This window comes from Canis lupus, chromosome 16, assembly GCF_011100685.1.
Source record: "Canis lupus familiaris isolate Mischka breed German Shepherd chromosome 16, alternate assembly UU_Cfam_GSD_1.0, whole genome shotgun sequence".
Classification (NCBI taxonomy): Eukaryota; Metazoa; Chordata; class Mammalia; order Carnivora; family Canidae; genus Canis; species Canis lupus.
Window position 1 is genome coordinate 5,118,429 of NC_049237.1, and position 12,328 is coordinate 5,130,756.

The window sequence follows — 12,328 nt, forward strand, 5'->3', positions numbered from 1 at the left end:
ATTGCCTAATTTATTGGCGTATAGCTGTTCATAATATGTTTTAAAAATCGTTTGTATTTCCTTGGTGTTGGTAGTGATCTCTCCTTTCTCATTCATGATTTTATTAATTTGAGTCTTCTCTCTCTTCTTTTTAATAAGGCTGGCTAATGGTTTATCTATCTTATTAATTCTTTCAAAGAACCAACTCCTGGTTCTGTTGATCTGTTCCACAGTTCTTCTGGTCTCGATTTCGTTGAGTTCTGCTCGAATGTTTATTAACTCTTTTCTTCTGCTGGGTGTAGGATCTATTTGCTGTTTTTTCTCTAGCTCCTTTATGTGTAAGGTTAGCTTCTGTATTTGAGTTCTTTCCAGTTTTTGAATGGATGCTTGTATTGCGATGAATTTCCCCCTTAGGACTGCTTTTGCTGCATCCCAAAGATTTTGAACAGTTGTATCTTCATTCTCATTAGTTTCCATGAATCTTTTTAATTCTTCCTTAATTTCCTGGTTGACCGTTTCATCTTTTAGCAGGATGGTCCTTAACCTCCACGTGTTTGAGGTCCTTCCAAACTTCTTGTTGTGATTTAGTTCTAATTTCAAGGCATTATGGTCTGAGAATATGCAGGGGATGATCCCAATCTTTTGGTATCGGTTCAGACCCGATTTGTGACCCAGTATGTGGTCTATTCTGGAGAAAGTTCCATGTGCACTTCAGAAGAATGTGTAAAAGAAGAGTTTGGATGTAGAGTTCTGTAGATATCTGTGAAATCCATCTGGTCCAGTGTATCATTTAAAGCTCTCGTTACTTTGGAGATGTTCTGCTTAGAAGATCTATCGAGGGTAGAAAAAGCTAGATTGAAGTCACCAAGTATGAGTGTATTATTATCTAAGTATTTCTTCACTTTGGTTATTAATTGATTTAAATATTTGGCAGTTTCCACTTTTGGGGCATATATATTGAGGATTGTTAAGTCCTCTTGTTGAATAGATCCTTTAAGTATGATATAGTGTCCCTCTTCATCTCTCACTACAGTCTTCGGGGTAAATTTTAGTTTATCTGATAATAAGGATGGCTACCCCTGCTTTCTTTTGAGGACCATTCGAATGGTAAATGGTTCTCCAACCTTTTATTTTCAGGCTGTAGGTATCCTTCTGTCTAAAATGAGTCTCTTGTAGACAGCAAATAGATGGTTCCTGATTTTTTATCCAGTCTGACACCCTGCGCCTTTTGATGGGGTCATTAAGCCCGTTCACATTCAGAGTTACTATTGACAGATAGGAGTTTAGTGTCATCATGATATCTATTCAGTCCTTGTTTTTGTGGATTGTTCCACTGAACTTCTTCTTAAAGGGGAATTTTAAGAGTCCCCCTTAAAGTTTCTTGCAGAGCTGGTTTGGAGGTCACACATTCTTTCAGTTCCTGCCTGTCTTGGAAGCTCTTTATCTCTCCTTGCATTTTGAATGAGAGCCTTGCTGGATAAAGTATTCTTGGTTGCATGTTCTTCTCATTTAGGACCCTGAATATATCCTGCCAGCCCTTTCTGGCCTGCCAGGTCTGTGTGGAGAGGTCTGCTGTTACCCTAATACTTCTCCCCATAAAAGTCAGGGATTTCTTGTCTCTTGCTGCTTTAAGGATCTTCTCTTTATCTTTGGAATTTGCAAGCTTCACTATTAAATGTCGAGGTGTTGAATGGTTTTTATTGATTTTAGTGGGGGATCTCTCTATTTCCTGGATCTGAATGCCTGTTTCCCTTCCCAGATTAGGAAAGTTTTCAGCTATGATTTGTTCAAATACATATTCTGGCCCTCTGTCCCTTTCAGCACCCTCGGGAACCCCAATTAAACGTAGGTTTTTCTTCCTCAGGCTGTTGTTTATTTCCCTTCATCTATCTTCATGTTCTTTTAATTGTTTGTCTCTTTTTTCCTCAGTTTCCCTCTTTGCCATCAACTTGTCTTCTATGTCACTCACTCGTTCTTCCACCTCGTTAACCCTCGTCGTTAGGACTTCTAGTTTGGATTGCATCTCATTCAATTGATTTTTAATTTCTGCCTGATTGGATCTAAATTTGCAGTCATGAAGTCTCTTGAGTCCTTTATGCTTTTTTCTAGAGCCACCAGTAGCTGTATGATAGTGCTTCTGAATTGGCTTTCTGACATTGAATTGTAATCCAGATTTTGTAACTCTGTGGGAGAGAGGACTGTTTCTGATTCTTTCTTTTGAGGTGAGGTTTTCCTTCTAGTCATTTTGCTCAGTGCAGAGTGGCCAAAAACAAGTTGTATTGGGAAAAGGAGAAAGAGAGAGAAAAAAGGAAAGAAAAGAGAAAAAGAAAAAAGAAAAAAGGAAGAAAAAAAGGAAAAAAAGAAAAGAAAAAAAAAAGAAAGAAAGAAAAAAAGGGGTGGGGGAAGGAAACAAATCAAAAAGAAAAAAAAAACCACGGGGGAGTATCTCCTGATTCTGTGTACTTTTTTTTTTTTTTTTAATTTTTATTTATTTATGATAGTCACACACACAGAGAGAGAGAGAGAGAGGCAGAGACACAGGCAGAGGGAGAAGCAGGCTTCATGCACCGGGAGCCCGACGTGGGATTCGATCCCGGGTCTCCAGGATCCGCCCTGGGCCAAAGGCAGGCGCCAAACCGCTGCGCCACCCAGGGATCCCGATTCTGTGTACTTTTAAGTCCCTTGGCTTCCCCTGGAACTTGTCCGTCTTGCTGGTCTTCTCGGGGAGGGGCCTGTTGTGCTGATTTCCAGGTGTTAGCCCTTGGGGGAGCTGCTCTGCCCCCTGCCTGGTGCAGGGCTCAGTGGGGGTTGTTTACCCCGTGAGGCCCCGGGAGAGACAACCGCAGGGGAGGGGGGAGGCAGCTCTATAGCCCTGGATTCAGCCCCCGCAGGAACTACTCCGTCTGCAGGGCCTGGAGGCTCCGGGGAGGGGCTGCTGATCTGCTCAGCTCGGGGCAGGAGCGTCCTCGCTGTCCTGGGCCCTCCCGGCCTCTGCCTGTCCCGGGGGAGGCCGGATCCCGGGCTGTGTCCCGGCGCCCTGTGCTCCGGGGCCTGCGCTGGTGGGTTCGCGCTCCCGCCCCGCAGCCCCCTCCGCGGAGCCGCCCCCGAGCCCCCCCGAGCTGCTCCGGGTCCCGCCGTGCGCGCTGCAGCCCTTGGGGAGCTCGGCGCACTCCCCGGGGCGCAGGTGTCTGTTAGTGTCCCCGGGAGCCCCAGGGCATCCTCGCCCTCCTGGGTCCTGCTCCACTTCCCCGCGAGCCCCTTTCCTCCCGAGAAGGTCGGTGCAGCTCCTGCTCCTCCGGGACGGGGCTCTCCTGTCCTGGGGTCACTCGCCCCGGCCTCAGCCGGGCTCCTCGCGGGCCCCTCCCCCTTGGAGGCCTTTGTTCCTTTATTTCTGTTTCCCCGTCTTCCTACCTTGATAGAAGCGCGAACTCTTCTCACTGTAGCGTTCCAGCTGGTCTCTCTTTAATTCTCAGGCCGAATTCATACATTTTCAGGATGATTTGAAGGTTATCTAGGTAATTTGGTGGGGACAGGTGATTTGGGGACCCTACTCTTCCGCCACCTTGCCCCTCCTCCCTCTTTATATGCTTTTAACTCAAAACCATCTATGTAGTTTTTTATAGATTGCATACCTTTTCATTTAATGTTAAATCTAGGCCTCTGGGGCAGCCCGGGTGGCTCAATGGTTTAGCATCACCTTCAGCCCAGGGCCTGATCCTGGAGACCCGGGATCGAGTCCTACGTCAGGCTCCCTGCATGGAGCCTGCTTCTCCCTCTGCCTGGGTCTCTGCTTCAATCTCTCTCTGTTTCTCATGAGTAAATAAATAAAATCTTTAAAAATAAATAAATAAATCTAGGCCTCTCAGTTTAGCATTTGGCCTATGTACATTTAATGTATTTATCAATATAATTACATTTAAATCTAATATTTTGCCACTTTTTCTATTCTTTTTTTTTTTTCGTTTTCTTTCTTCTTTTTTTATTTTTGAATTCACAGTATGGGGCTTGAACTCACAATCCTGAGATCACAACCTGAGCTAACATCAAGAATTAGATGCTCACCTGATTGAGCCACCCAGTAGTTCCCCTTTTCCTTCTTTTGTATCAGTTTTTTATGATTTCATTTTATGTTCACCATTGGATTATTTGCTGTACCTTTGTTGGTTAATCTGCGGTTAATTCTCCAGCATATTTTTCCATTTCCGATATTGTATTTTTTTGTTTCTAAAAGTTCCATGTACTTATTTTATATCTTCCATTCCCACTCATTGTGTTCATGTTTGCTTTTACCCTTTCAAGTGTACGGATCATGTTTGTAATAGCTGGTTTCATGTCCATGTCTGTTAGTATCAGCTTGTGTGTATTTTCTTTAGCTGGTGATGGTTTTCTTCTTTGCCTGCCTGATAATTTTTGCTTGTGTGTATTTTCTTTAGCTGGTGATGGTTTTCTTCTTTGCCTGCCTGATAATTTTTGATTGGATGGTGTACATTTTTAATTTGAAATTGTTATTAGATTTGTTATATTCCTTTAACAGTGTTGATTTTTGTTCTGAGACATGGTTGAATAATTTATGGCTGAATTTGATACTTTTGAAGCTTTATTTTAAACTTTCTTGGTTAGGTCCAGAGAAACTTATTCTGGGACTAATTTAGTCTTACTTTTAATATGAGACTTTACTTAATGACCTGTTTATTACTATGTCTCTGTACTTTTGGTGACAGGAATATGGATTCTACGCATTTATTTCTAGGAGTTGTTGTGACCATTGCTTTCTGGTGGTCCTCCCCCCACCCTGGACTTCTCATTTGTATATAGATGAGTATGTGTCCAAACACAAGCGACTCTTCAGCTTTCTAGAGCTCTCTTTCTCCCTGTAGTTCCATTTTCTCAGGTACTCTATCCTGTATTTCCTAGCTTTTCATCTGCCCTTAAAATTGGTCTACTCATTTGAGGAGACCACAGGTCTCTGTTTTTCCTCACTAGGAAACTGGCTAGAAACTGGCTCCAGGAAGAAAGCTGAGGTAATAAGAATGGGGCTCATCTCATTTGTTTCAGCAAGCACTGTCCTGAGCTGCCTACTGTCTATGTCTGGATACCATTGTTTCACATATTTTGTCTTGTTTTCTAACTGGTTGTTGTGGTGACAGGTCAATTCCCATAGAATAGGCAAAAAGAGCAGGCCATATATTTTAATTTCTTACAAAATTTGCACTGTTGATATTGAGTTGGAACACTCAGTCACAAAATTGAATCTACTTTTGTTTGCTCGTGGCCTAGAATGAAATATACTTTCAGCAAGCCTCATATGATTTTGTAATTGTACCTCTCCTTAGCACTTCTGTATTCATTAAAAACAGATCACAACTTTAAAAGTATAAGTAGAGCTTACCTAAGGATTGATAGCTCATGGTTGGAGTAACTTTGCACTGCACTCACACTGCTCTTTGATTACCATGCAGCTCTGATTGTACATACAAGTAGAGTGTATTTCAAATAAGAGCCAAGATCTTAGAAATGGAATTGCATCTTGTGAGGGAAGTATGGCAAGAAAATTTCCTTGTGCCAAGCAAGATTATCTTCAATTCAGAAAGGAGGAGGAGGAGAGAACATTTTCAATCTGTGTGACATCTGTGTATATTACTTCGTACCTCTCAACTTGGCTTTCTACCATAAAATTAAGATGATAAAAACCTTATGGAACTGTTATGAAAATAAAATAAAAATTTAATAATAAATATTAAATGGATCAATAAAATTGAGACTGGCATATAGGAAGTATTCAAAAAAATATTTCCTGGAAGTTTTCTTCTAGGGAAAGAGCCCTCAGATCTTTCTCCTTTTTATTTTTTCCTACCTTTTTTTTTTTTCCTTTTCCTCTAATTCAAGATTCTTTTTTTTACAAAGTTACCTGTTTTCCCCCTATCATTTCTCTCTCCTCACGTGTCCTTAATTTTTATTTTAAATATGTGATACAGAGATTTTTCTCTGTATTTCTTTTTTTTTTTCTCTCTGTATTTCTTATTTTTATAATTATTTTTCTTTTCTCTGAGTATTTTTGTTATCTCTTTTTGTTTTTCTTTGTTATTTTATTAAAATCTTCAAAAAAAATCCCATCCTCTGAGATAATCAATGTCAACAGCTTCATTTATTCACTACCACCATTTCTTTCATTCTTATACAAAAATGTATGAATATGTTTACAGGTATTTTTGTTTGTTTTTATTTGATTATTTTAAACTATGTTATTATTACCAAAACTTATGGGATGCAGCAAAAGCTATATTAAAAGAGAATTTAATAGTAATAAACATCTTCATTAAAAGAAGATATCAAACAACCTAACATTACACTTCAGAAAACTAGAAAAGGAACAAATTTAATCTCAAAGTTAATAGAAGGAATAAAATAAAGATTTAGAGCAGAAGGTAATGAAATAGAGAAAAAGAAAAATCAATGAAGGTAAGAGTTGGTTTTTTTGAAAAGATAAACCATATTGAAAATCCTTACCCAGACTAACCAAGAAAAAAAAAGAAAGAAGAATCAAATGACAGAGACATAACCAGTGCCACAGAAATAAAAAAAAAAAGTTCATAAGGGGCTATTATGAGCAGTTACGTGCCAACAAATTGGACAGCCCAAAGGGAGTATATAAATTCCTAGAAACACAATAAAGCATACCAAGACTGAGTTGAGAAGAAATATCCTCAACAGATCAATAACAAATAAGATTGTATCAATAACAAATAAGATTGAATCAGTAATTAAAAACCTTCCAACAACAACAAGAAAAAAAACCCTTCCAACAGGAAAAGGCGAGAACAGATGGCATCACAGATGAATTTTTCTGAATTTTTAAGGAAAATTAATACCAACCCTTTTAAAATTCTCCCAGAAAATAGAAGTAGAAGAAATACTTCCATTTTTTCATCAAGTCAGCATTACCCTGATATAAAGCCAGAGATACCAAAAGAAAACCATAGAACGATATTCCTGATGAACAGATATGCAAAAATTCTCAACAAAATAGCACACCAAATTCAAGAGCACATTAAGAGAATCACACAATAGGACCAAGTGGCATTTATCCTTGCTGTGCAAGGATGGGTCAACATATCATCAACATGATACACCACAGTAGCAGAATAAAGGATAAAAATCACATTATCACCTCGATAGATGCAGAAAAAGCATTTGACAAAATTTGACACTCTTTTGTGATTTAAAAAACTCTCAAATTACTTCAATACAACAAAGTCGGGGGATCCCTGCCCTGGGTGGCTCAGCAGTTTAGCGCCTGCCTTTGGCACAGGGTATGATCCTGGAGTCCTGGGATTGAGTCCCACATTGGGGTCCCTGCATGGAGCCTGCTTCTCTCTCTCTCTCTCTCTCTCTCTCTCTCTCTGTGTCTCTCATGAATAAATAAATAAAATATTAAAACACACACACACACACACACACACACACACACACACGACAAAGTCCATATATGGAAAGCCAACAGCCAACATACTCGGTAAAAAACTGAAAATTTTTCCTCTAATATTTGGGAAAAGACAAGGATTGTGTACTCTCACCACTAATATTCAACATAGTACTAGATATACAAACCAGAGCAATTATGCAAGAAAAAGAAATGAAAGGCATCCAAATTCTAAAGGAAGAAATAAAATTAGCTCTGTTTGCAGATCACATGACCTTATATCTCTAAAACCCTAATTAGCGGCCACACACACACAGACACACACACAGAGTTTTAAAAAAAATCTCTTGGAACAAATAAATGGATTCGGCAAAATTACTGTATACAAAATCATTATGCAAAAATAAGCTGCACAGAAACAGCAAAGTATCTAAAAGGAAACTGAGAAAACAATCCCACTTACTAAATCATCAAAAAGGAATAGAATACTTAGGAATAAACTTAATCAAGGAAGTGAAGGACTAGTACACTGAGAACTATAAAATGCTCATGATTGGGCAGCCCGGGTGGCTGAGCAGTTCTCTCTCTCTCTCTCTCTCATGAATAAATAAAATCTTTAAATATATATACATATATATATAAAATAAAGTGCTGATGATCTCATATTACCTTTTTATAAAAATTAAAGGAAATTTTGGAGGTGATGGATGTGTTTATGACATAGCTTCTGGTCATAGTTTTATGGGTGTGTCCTTATGTCTAAATTTATCAAGTTATATACGATAATTATGTGCAGCTTGTATATAAAACGTTTTTTTTTTTTTTTTTAAATCTCAAAGTAAGAGCATATACATTTTTCTAGAACTTGATTTTTTTTCGACTTCATAACATAGAGTAGATGTTCCCTCTAAGGACAGTTGTGAACTCTAGGATGGAGTCAAATCATCTTAAAGTTGCCTATTTCCCTATTAAGGGACATTATATTTTATTTAGCCTTCCCTGTATTATTCAACGTTTAGTTTTTTTCTCCTTATTGTTACTATACAGATGTCCTCTGTACTGTTCTTTGTAGGATAGATTCTTAAGAGGGATTGCTGGCCTGTAAGCTGTATTCCATTCATGATCCCATTAGTCTGTGAGTGTACTTGTTTTTCATCAGGTTAGCAACACTTGCTCCTAATTTTTGACAAGTTCTTGCATCAGTATCCTATTATTGCTTTAATACTTATTTCCTTGCTAAGTAATTAGTTACTTACCATGTTTTCATATACCTAGTGCCTTTTATATTTCTTGTGTGACTTTTCCTTGTGTGAATAGCCTTTGACAATTTTTTCTATCAGATTTGTTTCCTTTACCACTTTGGAGTACTTTTTGTATATTAGAGATAGCAGTCTTTATGCATTACATATTTTACACATATAGAAATACTATATGTTGACCTTTCTTATACTTTTTTTTTATAAGCACATTGTTACATTTTTATGCAGTCTAGTAGGATTTCTTTGTTATTGTATGTTTTCTCTTTCCTCAGAATATTTCTTTTGTTGAAAATTATACAAATATTTAAGTATCTTTTGGCAACTTTATTACATCTAGAGACTTATTTGTGAAGACAGTTGAACTAATTATTTCTATATATACAGTCATTTTTCCTTGTTGTATTTTAGATCACTCTCTTTTTTGCCCCCTCCCCTTATTGAAGTTATGCAGTTTTGCAGAGAATGTTAGTTCAAATCTTGTGAATGATTAATTCCTCCTTTCTTCAGACAGAGCACCATTTTTTGCCTTGTATTTGTAGCCATACTCTTTTTCAACAGTGTTCTGAGACATTCTTCTCCTAACATATTTCTTAATCAAAATCCCTTCCTTCCTTTAGCAACCAGCACAAATTGTTCTCTTCTGCTTCAGTGATACATTTCTAACATATGCAGAGTGAGCAAATTAACACTGATAAATAAAATCCTCAGGGAGTCATGTGGTTGTATAGAGAACTTTCTCCAGGACAGAGTCTGGCTCTATTTCATAAATGTGGATACTTGGAAGGCTGTAGACATTAGCTGTCCGAGAACAAAGATTTGGCTGCCTGGGTTTGAATTTTGGCTCTTATTAGCTTTATAACCTCGGGCACATTACTTACCTTCTCTAGTAATAACTTTTATTTTAGCTGAAGAGCTTTACACTGTGCTTATTACTGTGTGCCAGGCATTCTCTAAGTGCTTTACATGGATTAACTCTTAATCTTCACAACCACTCTAAATTACCTTCATTTTACATGTGAAGAAGTGAGGCTCAGAAAAGTTCAGTAATTTGGACAAGCTAGGAAGTAGTGGGCTAGGCATAACAGGAGGTTTGTAATAAGGGCTTCTTTTTCACTCTTTTCTTCCCCTGGCTTTGCCCTCCTGGCCTTTCTCTTGCCCTTTTACCATTTTACCATCTTCTCCTCTCTCCCCACTCCCACCTCTCCCTCTCACTATTCTTTCCTTCTCCCCTCTTTCCTACCACCATTCCCCATTCTGTCCCCTCCTCTCCTTATTTCCTCTCTCTCTCCCCACCTTGTTACTTCATTGTATTAGCATTGGCATCTGTGTACTTGGTGCTAACACATCACATTTAGGCATATTTTCTAAATATTCAGCCTCCCTCCCTCTTGATTATTATGTGCAATAGGTCTTTAGCTCACTAAGCTCAGCTCTTTTTGAACTCTTATTTTGTCATTAGTGAGTGGCAAGTATGGTAAGAGTTAAATGTAAAAACTAAGAGTCTACACCATTTATGGAGTGTTTGGAATACCTTTTAGTACCAGCCAGTCAGTGCCAGTAGCTTGAGGATACCAAGGTGAGATGTACTGGTGTGATCGATGCTACTGGTGAACAGACGTATGGTCAGTGGAGACAGGATTCTGTGTACCCTTAGTCACTTGCTATAAGCACTCAGCCCCTAAAGAGTTACGAAAATAATCTTCCTGTGTAAACTCTTTTATATCATTACATCATACCTCTGTATCTGTGAAGTGTCATACCCAGTAAGTGCCTCTTCAGAATGCCCACTACCATGGCAACCGATGCCTCAGAAATGTGAGATGGGCTTTTAATTGTTCTGTCCAAAAGCACATTTCAGGAAGTTTCAAAAACTACTGTATTGTATGACAAAAAGTTATAATTATCGTAGTCATCTCAGCCTGTATATCAGGTGTATTTTTGGCATGAGCCTTCTTAGAAATAAGTATCCTTGTTCATTTTTTTCTTTATTCATGTTTAAAGCATGTATGTTATTTTGGAGAAAATTATATTAAAAAGTTAATCAGTTATCTTGTATCAATATAAGTTTGTTTTCCTGTAAATATTTTATGTGAAAATATAAGTAAATTTATATGATTTCTTTCCTTCATGATTCACATATGTGATAAAAAGAGATCTAATTCTGTTTAAAATTACATATCCTGTGGGGACCAACACTAGTTGCTTGTATGTATCAGTTTTTATTTTTCATTTTTACTTATTGTCAAAATCAATATGACATTTGGAAACTGGCAAATTGATTCTAGATATCTGAGGGTCTAAAATCTGTAGAGCAATATAAAGTCAGTTTTATGAGGAAGTTGGATGATTCATACTGCACAGAACCCAAGTCCTAAGTTTAAATGGCTACTTTACATGGTGAAATAGATTGGATACTAGCCATATGTACAAAATTCACTTGACTTCTTGGGTCTTGGTTCCTTACAAAGGATAATAAAGATATTGGAGGAATGATTCCTTTTCCTCCTCCCAGCAATACCTCATTCTTGCTGGATGTTCTCAAGAATACGATAGAGTGGGTGGCTTGTAAACAGCAAGCACTTAGTTCTCATGGTTGAGGAGGCCGGGAAGTACAAGATCAAGGTTCAGTGTGTGGTAAGTTCTACTTCCTGGCTCATAGATGCCTGTCTTCTCGCTGTGTCCTTATATGGTAGAAGGGACAAGAGAGCTGGAGTTTCTTTTATAGGGGCTGTAATCCCAATCATGAGGGGGCCACCATTCTGACCCAGTCACCTCCTAAAGGCCTCACCACCTAATAACATTATATTAGATTATATTTAAGATTTCAACATACACATTTGAGGGGTACACAAACATTCAGACCCTAGCAAGCAATAATAAATTCTGAGACCTATGTGAGTTTTGTTCTATGGGTGGTTGAATGTTGTTTGATGGCAGCATTTTAAAGAAACTTCACGTCTATTTTTAGACCTTATATGGGTAGAGTAAAAAATATTTGCCTAAATATGTGTAAAATGAAATTAGTAGTAATGGATATGTAGCCAGGGACGTTTTGAGAAGAAAAGTTTACAGGAAGATGTTGAAACCAGGCAAGTGATTTAAAAACTTAGATACTTCCCAATTCTGAAATAAACTATTGTCTTTTGTACATGGCTGATGTTGAGTGAATGTAACAATTTTATTAATTACCAAAAATTTCCATAGGCAACCATCGTTGGTTAACAAACCACAAAAAACTAAGCACTTAATGTGGTACAGATCATTGTGGGGGAACTTCTTACCATATGTCCTAGGAAGACATAAAGCTCAAAGAAGAGTTGGTCTAACACAGATTAGTTGGATTAGGTTAGACCTAAGAAGTAATATTTTCAATTAAGTTAAAAACTTGAAAAAGATGGCATGAAAGGACAGGGCTAATATGGGGTGTTCATGTTCATCTTTATTCATTTTATCCTGTGTGCACTGGGACGAGGTGGCTGAGTGGTTAAGGTGATGGACTGCTTATCCCAAGTGCATACATAAGCTGTACTAAGTACAGTTTCTTAGTACCTCAGGCCCCATTTCTCTGGTTCTTACCCTTTGACCCTGTAGTGATGTCCATTGTCCGGTGCTTGTAGCTGCACCCTGCATTGGCGAAAAAAGGGACCTGTGGTTTCCCCCCTTAAATTTA

The 12,328-nt window shown here is 38.2% G+C and overlaps 1 protein-coding gene and 1 long non-coding RNA gene across 6 annotated transcripts in view; one reads left to right on the forward strand and one right to left on the reverse strand.

Annotated features, from left to right (window-relative positions):
- LOC111090216 overlaps window positions 1-10,384 on the reverse strand; it is a 32,301-nt gene extending 21,917 nt beyond the window's left edge. Inside the window, exon 1 of the long non-coding RNA XR_005371209.1 lies at window positions 10,190-10,384. This is a non-coding gene — a long non-coding RNA (uncharacterized LOC111090216). The remainder of the gene's footprint in view (window positions 1-10,189) is intronic.
- The window catches only part of TPK1 (thiamin pyrophosphokinase 1), a 325,794-nt gene that overhangs the window by 136,887 nt on the left and 176,579 nt on the right, over window positions 1-12,328 (forward strand). The window lies entirely within an intron of this gene.